Below are 11,291 nucleotides of genomic sequence, written 5' to 3' on the forward strand. Positions count from 1 at the left end.
ACATGGCACGTGGCAGGAGAGGCTGCAACCCTGACCCTGCCAGCGCCACCAGCCACGCGGATACTTGAGCCAGAAGCCTCCAGGGCGCCTAAGTCAGGGGTTGGGTCCCTGGCTGCAGGAGGCCGGGAACCGACGCTCAGCGCCACCCTGGAGGCTGCACGATGCCCAGCGCCAGGGCCCAGCTCCTGGATCTCAGGTTGAGGAGGGGCCAGGGGCGGCTCTGTCAAGCAGGCAATGTGGCAGGGAGCCCCCCACGTTACGCTGCAAGGAGCCCCGCCAGCCCGATAGCGCCTCAGTGGCAGGTGCCACCTGCACGCCGTGCTGGGCGAAGCGCAGCCAGGGCGGTTTCCTGCCTCGCGTGTCTCCCAGGTCTGCTGAGTTGCGCATGCGCTGTTGCCTAACGGTTCTGCTCAGCTGCCTAACGGTTCTGCTCAGCTGCCTAACGGTTTTGCGCAGCCATTTTCTCCCGGGAGAGGCTGGAGTGTCCAAAAGCTTGGCCGACTGAGATTTCTAGTCGTGTCAGGGCGGGTGCAGGGACTGAAGAAGGGCGAGGGCGAGCGGCGGGGACTGGGGAAGGGCGAGCGGCGGGGACTGGGGAAGGGCGAGCAGCGGGAGGCACGGGCTCTCTCTAGCAGGTGGCTGCAGCCATGGAGAGGCTCTGTGCCGCCGCTGTCAAGGGCCAGATGGGCCCAGAGCGCCCAAGCCCCTTCAATCAGCTGGTCTACACCAACAACGACTCTTACGTGATTCACCATGGGGATCTCAGGAAGATCCACAAAGCTGCCTCCCGGGCCAAGCCTGGAAGCTGGAGAGGATGACGAAGACGACGACAATGGACCCTGAACATAAGAGATGCGAAGAAGAGGTACCAGGCCCTGCCTGAGCCAGGGCTGCAGGAGGAGGAGGAGGCTGTTGGAGGATCGCCCCTTCAGAGTTGGGGGGGCTGGGGGTCCTGGGGACGAGGGGAGCAGGTGGAGGAGTGGCGGGCAGCGGGGCGGCCGTCCTGGCCTCCGAGGTCTTGATCTTCTTCCCGGGAAGGCCCCCCAGGCCTTGGATGGGGGTGCCCTGCAGGGCGGAGGGCCCAGGCCACCTTAAAATCAACCCCAAACTTTAGTTAGCTGCTTTCTCCTTCACTCCCACTTCCTCTCACAGAGCACTGTGTAGAGAATTTTAAAGTGATTTAACTTAAAAAATTAAGTACATACAGGATTTTACTTTTAATGTACAGGTTTTAAAAGATAATGTTAGATACATTATGAAATGGTGCATAATGAAATAATTCCCATAATATATTAACTTCTTGGCTAAAAATTTTTTGGATAAAGTCCAGCATCCATTTCAATATCAGTGAATGTCTATGTAAATATATTCTTTGCTGAGGGACCTTAGAAGGTAACGTTGAGGTGGGAAGATGGTTTATGTTTTTGAATTTAAGAAGACTCATTTTTCTGAAGATGCAAGTTCTTTATCAGTTTTACATAAACCAAATAAAGTTATCAACGTTTTAACATTTTTAAAATTACACACGCTGTCTTTTACTATTGTGATGACATTTAACAAATTTTGTAATGGAGTAGAAAAGTCTTGCCCTTCTAGATTTCAAAATGTGCTATTAATTTGCACAAAATGGGCCATGGCCAGGTGCGGTGGATCATGCCTGTAATCCCAGCACTTTGGGAGGCCGAGGTGGGTGGATCACGAGGTCAGGAGATCGAGACCATCCTGGCTAACACGGTCTCTACTAAAAATACAAAAAATTAGCTGGGCGTGGTGGTGGGCGCCTGTAGTCCCAGCTACTTGGGAGGTTGAGTCAGGAGAAATGGTGTGAACCTGGAAGGCAGAGCTTGGAGTGAGCTGAGGTCGCACCACTGCACTCCAGCCTGGGTGACAGAGCGAGACTCCGTCTCAAAATAATAATAATAAATAAATACTAAAAAATACAAAAAATTAGCCGGGCGTGGTGGCAGGCGCCTGTAGTCCCAGCTACGCAGGAGGCTGAGGCAGGAGAATGGCGTGAACCCGGGAGGCGGAGCTTGCAGTGAGCCGAGATCGCGCCACTGCACTCCAGCCTGGGCGACAGAGCGAGACTCCGTCTCAAAAAAAAAAAAAAAAAAAAAAAAAACAAAACAAAAAAAATAATAATAATAAATAAATAAATAAAATTTGAAAAAAAAAAAAAGGGCCAGACGTGGTGGCTCATGCCTGTAGTCCCAGCACTTCGGGTGGCCGAGTCGGGTGGATCACCTGAGGTCAGGAGTTCAAGACTAGCCTGGCCAATATAGTGAAACCCCAACTCTACAAAAATACAAAAATTAGCCAGGCATGATGTCGGGAGCCTGTAAGCCCATCTACTCGGGAGGCTGAGGAGGGAGAATCACTTGAAACTGGGAGGCGGAGGTTGCAGTGAGCTGAGATCCCATCACTGCACTCCAGCCTGGGCGACAGTGAGACTCTGTCTCAAAAATAAATAAATAAATCACAAATTATTTGCTAACAGCTGAAAAGACAGGTAAATGAACACAACACAGTAGAAAATCCAGAAACACCCAAATATCTAAGAATTCAGAATTTGATAATGCTCACACTTTATACTAGTAGGGAAAGAATTAGTTTCATAAGTGAAATGCCTGCTTTTTGGAGAAAACTAGATTTTTATGCCACAAAGTAAATTTCTGATGGAATATAGATTAAATTTTTTTAATATACAAAATGATAAAAGCACCAGAAGAAAACATAAATGCCTATTTACACAGGTACATTTTTATGTTGACAACACCTTTCTAAGAAGCTCAGAAGCAAGCAGTCTGAAGGATAATTAAGCAAAACAAAATTAAATTAAACTGTAAGGAGAAAAAATAAAAGGCAGCATACTTGTAAAATATTTACTACACATGTATGTGCGTGTGTGTATACATATTAGATTTTTAAATCATCATTTTATAGATAATTCACTTAAATCAACAAAAACCCTCTAATTTAAAATTGAGCAATTTAAATTAGAGATCTAAATTGCAGATCTAAAAATAGTACTTTGCTTCTAATTTAAAATTTGGAAAGTATTTTCTTAAGATCTGTAAGTGACCTATGCACACAGAAAACAATATTTAGTGTTCCTGGTTACAGAAGGCATTTAAGTTAAAAGAGGAATCAAATACTGCTTTCTATCTACAAAGTTTGTGAGGATAAAGAGCAGTGATATTTATACTGCTGTTTAAAGTTTGAGTTGCAGATAACTTTTCAAATAGACAATTTGGTGGTAAGTACCATATTATTAAGAAGAATCCATATAATGACTTTTATAAATACATTTCAGTGAATTTACAACAAGGGATAATATGTGACCACTGAAGGTAGAAATATGTACAGAAGTAGGTGACATTTGAAAATGTATTTTTGTGTATCAAGTGAGGGTAAAGTTCAGTTTGATTATACATACACACAGACTACAGTCTTGCTTTATCTGAAGTTGTGTATGAAATATGATAACATTTGTTATTTGAGGGCATTTGTTTTAATATAAAATGTTTTTCCTTTTTATTATCTTTGATTTCCACATTGAGCATGTACAATGCTGTTAGAAAAAGTTTATTATTAATGAAATAATTTTTGGGAAGAGCAGGAATATAATTTTGCACCAATAAAAATAATTTCTCACTTTCCGTATTTTAATTATTATTTTTTGTGGATTAGTATATTCTGTGAACTTTTAGCATCTTCAAAAGACAATCTTTTTACCTGTGCTTGTTGATTTACATATACATCTTATTAGGCACATATTTTTATTATATATAGATTTCTTACATATATGTCAATAATTATAGATTAATTAGTGTAGTTTTATTATTAAGAAAATAAAATAGAAAATATAAGTGCTTTATTTATAGCAGTTTTTTTAAGGTATTGAACTTCTCAACTGTATTTATCATTTTAATCAATTTATCACATGTAAGCTGAATGCCTATTATGTAGAAGATACATTAACTCTCAAGATCCTTTCATCCTTAAAAATTTCACATTTACCTGCTCAGCCTTAGCAAAGTGAGAGATTTAAAGTTGGAGTACTAGGAATGAATCTCAATTGAAGCTTTTCCTCTCATCTTTAAAACAAAAACACTTCTGAAGTAAGAAACTAGTAAAAGATAACTACCAACCACGATTTTGGAAATTTATAACAGCTTTAAATAGTAATATTAATCATTGGAAATACCTAATTTACATGCATTCTATAAATTTAAATATGAATTTACATACATTCTGTAAATCTAAACATGGAATAAAAAGAGCCATACCTACTTGAATCCCAAGTTTTCTTTGGCTTGAAGTTTTAAAAATATTAAAGAAGTACTTTGTTTTAACAGTTTGTTTTTATTTCAACTCTCCTTTTGTATAGCACTCTTAAAAGCTAAAATTTCTTTAACTGTTAATCCTATGACTAGGACTGCCATCGTCCTGTTGTATATACCATATTCCACTTCATGGAAGGCACGGTGAATGGTGTGATGCCTCCTTATTTATGTACCAATAAAAGATCGTTTAAATTTCTGCAAAATATACTTGTAACAAATAATGACTTATAAGTGGCATTTCAATGTCGGAGATGTTAAAATATGAGAAATAGAGTATCTTAGAATTATTAAAATAGTATTATCTCTAACCTTTAAAATATACCACAAAGTAGGCATAATTGTACCATTTTACTTAAAATGTTTTCTTTGTTAAGTAGTAGAAATAATTACAATATCTATCAATTACTGAGCTGTTACATGTGCTAGGAATTCTTTGCAATACATTGCACAGATTCTCATGAGGCATCACAGTGATGTCCTGTGAGATAACTGCTGTATTCATCTTCACTTTATTGATGAGAAAATTGAGGCACAGAAAGGTTAAGTGATAGCTAGAAGGTGAAAGACTTTAAAGTAATATTCAAGCCCAAGTTGAACTGAATCCAAAGTCCAAGCTCTTTCTATTCAAATAGGCCACTCTTTCATTAATGTAGTGAGTAATAACAGTGAATGAATGTTGTAGTTTCTTCAGGAGAATATTAAATATTTGTTTTGAAGGCAGAGAAAGAGCATGGTATTTAATGTTGACAATTACATAAATCATTGTATGTTTTGAGACAGTGGACTAAACTTTCCTTAAAAGGCCTCTCACTCTCGTAGTACTGCTCTACACTGGGCCTGTGCCAATGGCCATGCAGAAGTAGTAACACTTCTGGTAGATAGAAAGTGCCAGCTTGACGTCCTTGATGGCAAAAACAGGACACCTCTGATGAAGGTAAATGGTAGCCAGTTATTTCAGCAGGAGATGGATTTGGTTTAAATACATAGAATAAAAATGAATGTATCTCATTGAAATATAACTAGTTTGTGAAACCTGTGAAATATTTATTTATATTTCCTATAATTTATAATTTACTTCTTGCTTTAATACTGACAGACTCTGCAATGCCAGAGGGAGGCTTGTGCAAATATTCTCATAGATTCTGGTGCTGATCCAAATATTGTAGATGTGTATGGCAACACAGCTGTCCATTATGCTGTTAACAGTGAGAATTTGTCAGTGGTGGCAAAATTGCTGTCCTGTGGTGCAGACATTGAAGTGAAGAACAAAGTAGACATTAACCAATGTTATTTTCAAAATATTTGAAATCCATTTGTTTTAACATTAACATATGTAAATTGTTTTATATTTGGAAGCACAAACATTCCTATTTTTCTATGAAAATAGTTTGACAAAACTTAATTGTCTAGGATTTTGCTTTAACTATTAATATTTTTACAAGAACTATTAGTATGGCTTTTCTGTGCATTATGATAAATATTTAAATTTGTTAAAGGTAAAACATTTTCAAATATTCTTTCCCACCCAAGTTTTTTTTTTCTTTCCAGTTAGTGTAAAACTACAAGAAAGTAGAATTTGCCTGCATAAATTGAGTCAACATGTAAAATTTAGGAGACATGCAGAAATCTGGATTTCCTCTTAAAGGATTGAATCTTGTGTCTCTTGAGCCCGTATGACTGTTTGGTATGCTATGAAGACATTCTAGTTTTACATAAAGCATATGTTTCCAGTTTGCTACTGTGCCCACCTAGTTACATCACTTATTCAACTTACCTATTTTGCCTCTGTAAATATTTCAGTTATCAATTCCTCTCTCATAGTACATTTTGGTAAAGATTTCAAGTTATTGAAGACAGTTTATAGGTGTTTATAATATATAGTTTATATTTTACATTAATTCATTAATAATGGGGTTGTCTTCTAGAATTTAGAATATTTTTTATATGATGATTTTTCTTCATATAAACCATAAATAATCATCTTCTATTAGAAGGCCTTTAAGCCTTTTTAGATTAATCATGGTTATATTTGAATAGGTTATGCATATTGCAGAAAAAATATTATATCTTTCTCCACAGAATTGTCCCTTAAAATTCAAGTGATTTAGTGGCTTCTATTTTGCTAAGCCACATACATGAGTTAGAACTTTCATTAATAAGCCATTTTATTCATACTTCTGATATTTTGCCAAAAAATAGTATCAATTACAATAGAAACCAGAATAAAAATGGATTACTGCATTTTAAGAAGTAGATATGCATTAGGATCCTAGGAGTATCATTATAATAGAGAATAATCTTTTATACTGAATTTCTTTTCTTTTTTTCTTTTTCTTTTTTTTTTTTTTTTTTCTTTGAGACAGAGCCTTGCTCTGTCACCAGGCTGGAGTGCAGTGGTGTGATCTCAGCTCACTGCAATCTTTACCTCCCTGGTTCAAGCGATTCTCCTGTCTCAGCCTCCTGAGTAGCTGGGACACAGGCATGAGCCACCATGCCCAGCTAATTTTTTTGTATTTTTAGCAGAGTTGGGGTTTCACCATGTTGACCACGATGGTCTCGATCTCCTGACCTTGTGATCTGCCCACCTTGGCCTCTCAAAGTGCTGGGATTACAGGCATGAACCACTTTGCCTGGCCTTTTATACTGAATTTCTAATAGCTGAGATAAAATCCTATTGTCTGGTAATAGGATAAACCCCATGGACCATTTAAGAATATACAATCAAAGTTTATTTGAAGCCAATCTCTTTTAATTTAGAGCCACTTCCTTAGTGACCCATTTGGAGCAGGAGTGCCTGACATTGGCATTTGGAATCTTGGGATCATTGATAGAAGAGAATCAAGTGAGTTTGTATCACCCAGAGGAAACCTCCATTTTTGGGGGGAAGCTTTCAAAACTGCATCCCTGAAATTCTGATTTGTCAAATGTTAATGTTTGCCACAAAAATATACTGTCAAATAAGGATTAGGTAAAGTTCAATTCATTTCTTGAATAATGAATATTTAATTCACAGTTTTATAACATTTCTTGAACATAGATAATGGTGGAATCTGTTGGGGTACAGTGCTTCTGGTAAGGTAATTATTCTTTGGAATAAAGTTGAAGAAACACTGTTCTAGAGGTAATAATTTAGATTACTAATTTAGTAAAAAATAAAGTATTTACTACTATGTCTTAGGGTTTAAGGATATAGAGGTAAAAGATACAGCCCCTGCCCCCAAGAAGCTCTTGGTTTACATGGGAAACAATAAAATCATTACAATGTAATGATTTTTGGAGATAACCAGAGTTAATGTGGTGATGCAGAGGCTGAATGTTTACAAGAGAAGGTGCGGTGCATGGGAAAGCACAGAAAAGTGAGAAAGAAGGGATTGCTATTGATTTACTTTCCATTGTTTAAGTTCATAGGATATTATATAAGGTATTCAATTCAGCTGAGAAATATGTAATTTCATGAATTATAAATTGTTTTTGCTGTTTTACAGGCTGGCCACACACCACTTTTATTGGCCATAAGGAAAAGAAGTGAGCAAAATGTGGAATTTTTACTGACAAAAAATGCAAATGCAAATGCAGTTGATAAGTTTAAATGGTATAGTAGTTTTTTTATTAAAAAACATTTGAGTAGTGTGCTAGAGTAATAACACTCAAGTCAGAAATATTAAATTAATAACATTTACTTAAAATTATTAGATTATACAGAAAAATACCAACACAAATTATCAGTTAGGAAGAAAAGCAATTATTTGGACTGGTCAACACAAAGAACAGTATACAGTAGGATTTTCTTCTTTTATTATATTGACTGATTCTTATTTGTAATCTGATGTTTTTGGTTGCATTATCTCCTATTAGCTAAAGTGGTTCTGTATTAGTTTTAAGAAGTATGAATTTTTAGTTTACTTTATAATTCAATATAGAATGATTAACACCTTTATAGTATTTTTCTAACTTCTGTTTTTCATACACTTTTAAAAAACGAATATTTGCTGGGCATGGTAGCTGTTGTCTGTTATCCCAGCACTTTGGGAGTCCAAGTGGGTAGATCACCTGAGGCCAGGAGTTTGAGACCAGCCTAGCCAACATGGTAAAACCCCATCTCAATGAAAAATATAAAAATTAGCCAACCATGGTGGCACAAGCCTGTAGTCCCAGGTACTCAGGACAATATTATTCCTAATATTGTTTTAAGTCTTCAGATTGCTCTCACTTGTCCGACTTCTAGCTAATTTTGAAGTACAAAATATTATATCAGACTAAGGAGGAAATAGATAATTCTTCACTTAAAACTTTGCCTCTTTTAGATTAGTGAACAGAACATATTTTCTTGCCCCTCAGTGGACTTTATGTTAGCCAATTCTATTATGCCATATCCCAGTGAGACATGAGTCTTTTCACCCCTTCCTTTTAGCCTTGGTCGTGATTTACAAGGATAAACACTTGAGCACTCAAGATACTTAACATTTGTTAATACATGTAAATGGTTAATTCTATACTGACAGGCACATATTGAATTGGTTCGTTCCTAATAATGAAGTTATCTCTGTTATTTTAGCACAGCCCTCATGCTTGCCATACGTCATGGATCATCAGAGATAGTTGGCATGGTTCTTCAGCAAAATGTTGACATCTGTGCTGAAGCTACATGTGGAATGATTGCAGAACATTATGCTGTTGCTTGTGGATTTAATCTCTAAGCGTTTACATTTAAAGGCTAGGTGAGATTTTATAGTTTGTTTCAGGTAGTTTTTGAATGACAGTGAGTTACTTCACTTCATCAGCCAGAAACTAGGCAAAAAGCTAGACTAGTTAGAAAGATTAATGGCTCCAGGATTCTTTATTTTAGGGCTTTAGGGACGCTAATGTTGTCTACTTGATTTGAAGTATAACCCCTATGCATGGGATAAATATAATGTCACAATTTTGGTTTTTCTAATTAGTTATTTGGGTCTCAAAATGTCCACTTTAAGCAGAAAACCTGATAGTGTCCCCAGGGGGCTGTCTCCCATACCTTCATTCTTGAATTTTTTAAAAGAATCTGAACCTAAGTCCAAGGAAGACATTCCTTTTGTACAAGTCAGAAGGATTGGGGGGTGGGAAATGGCCATTCTCTTCATTTTGCTGTTTCCATTGATTCTATTGCTGCATCGTTGCCATTGAAACTGCTCCTGCAGTCTGGTAATGATTGACCTTTGTGACCAGGATGCCCTTACTAACACAGATTCCTCAGTCTTCATGGTATAGACTTCCAAGTTATGACGTGTTTTTAAAGTTCACGTACATATTCTCAGCTATTGTTTCCAAAGTACCAGCACCCTACTCTGGCAGCTAGAACTTTTAGCTTTAGCCACACACATAGTGAGCAAATTGACCCTTCTCCTCACACTCAAAACCTGATGTGAAACCCACATCTTAGCCTGGACATGGCCTAGACCTTCACGGTAAGTTATCCTTTGAGTGGCTTTTTTCTATTTTCTCTAGCCAATATTAGTTGTGGTAGTTTGAAACTGTAAGTCAGGTTGAAATAATGTTACAGGAAGAAATTAGAGATCCATTTTGTCTTTGTTACCAGATCTATATCCCTGGCCCTTTGTATCCTGTGTAGCACCATTTTGTAGGTAGTGGAAGGTCTCCTCTTATTCTATAAAATCCCATGTCATCTTTCCCAAGTTGTAGTGGGTTCCAACTTGTGGTTGTCCCCTCAAGTGATTCTTTTTTCCTAAAAGTAAAAATCTCCCATGCTACTTACATCTCCACCTCGAGTTTCTAAAATATTTTCAAATGCTGCATCACCATGAAGCCATTCAATAGACTTCACTAAATCTCAAGTAAGTTGGTTAGATTTAACAGAGCTAAGCCTCATCCATCACTGATCAGTCTTCACGTATAAAAGTAAGGATTTGTGCTGGCTTCAGTGGTACATATAGTAAAATTAAGACAACGTTGAGAAGATCAGCATGGTCCCCGCACAAGGATGACACAGAAATCTGTAAGGTGTTGCATATTTCTTGCAGTCCCCAAAAGGACATTTTACTATTTTCTAACTAGCTCCAAGGAAATGGTGTGAGTCAAAGCAAAATGGGTGACACCCAGTATTGCAATTGTGATTTTCATACAAAAAATTATTTACGTAAGGTGATCTATGAAATGAGACGTGGTAACACATAGGATCTTGTGTGCAATACTTTGTTAGTAGGGATCTCAGAAATGAGAAAATACCAACTTGCATCTTCTTTGTGGAACTTACAAAAAATAAAGGTAGGGTTTTGTCTTCCACAGCAGCTGGAAATGAACATAGTGACTAAGCATCATTCTAAAAAAGATTTGTTGGTTCAGAGTTTAAGGAGGTAGATAAAGAGTAGTAGTAGTCCAAGCCAGATGCTGACATCTATTAGTTTTCTGCCCTTGGTGTGACTGATGAGCTCAGTAATAGAGTATAATTAGGTTATCTGATTTAATGATTTAATATATTTATAAATAAATTTCATTACAAAATATAAAATAGCTTAGATGCTCTGAATTACAAGCCACAAAGAATAGAACATCTAATATCCAAAAGTAGGAATTAATAACAGAAAATTGCAATATTTGAATATTATAACCTATGAAGAAAAACATTTATTTTGTTTTTGTTTTTTTTTGTAATTTAATTTTTGTTGACACATGGTCTCCCTATGTTGCCCAGGCTGGTCTTGAACTTCTGGATTCAAGCAATCCTCCTGTTTCAGCATCCAAAAGTGCTTGCCTCACAAGCATGAGCCACTGCACCAGGCCAATATATTGGGTTTTATTGGGAATTTTAAATTGTTTCAGCAATAATGTTCAAGAACAAATAATTTTTTGTTCCATTTTTTATTTTAAGCATTTTTAAAATGTTATCTTGTTAAATCTTTATAATAACCTAGTGAAATAAGGCCCTAAAATCCTCATTTTTAGAAGACATTG

The 11,291-nt window shown here is 37.1% G+C and overlaps 1 non-coding gene across 1 annotated transcript; it reads left to right on the forward strand.

Annotated features, from left to right (window-relative positions):
- Positions 1–10,248: 10,248 nt before the first annotated feature.
- On the forward strand, positions 10,249–10,355 carry LOC115933457 (U6 spliceosomal RNA). Its single transcript, XR_004069298.1, has one exon. It is a non-coding gene; the product is annotated as a U6 spliceosomal RNA (small nuclear RNA).
- Positions 10,356–11,291: the final 936 nt, after the last annotated feature.

The sequence above is a fragment of the Gorilla gorilla genome, chromosome 22 (genome assembly GCF_029281585.2).
Source record: "Gorilla gorilla gorilla isolate KB3781 chromosome 22, NHGRI_mGorGor1-v2.1_pri, whole genome shotgun sequence".
In the NCBI taxonomy this organism is placed as follows: Eukaryota; Metazoa; Chordata; class Mammalia; order Primates; family Hominidae; genus Gorilla; species Gorilla gorilla.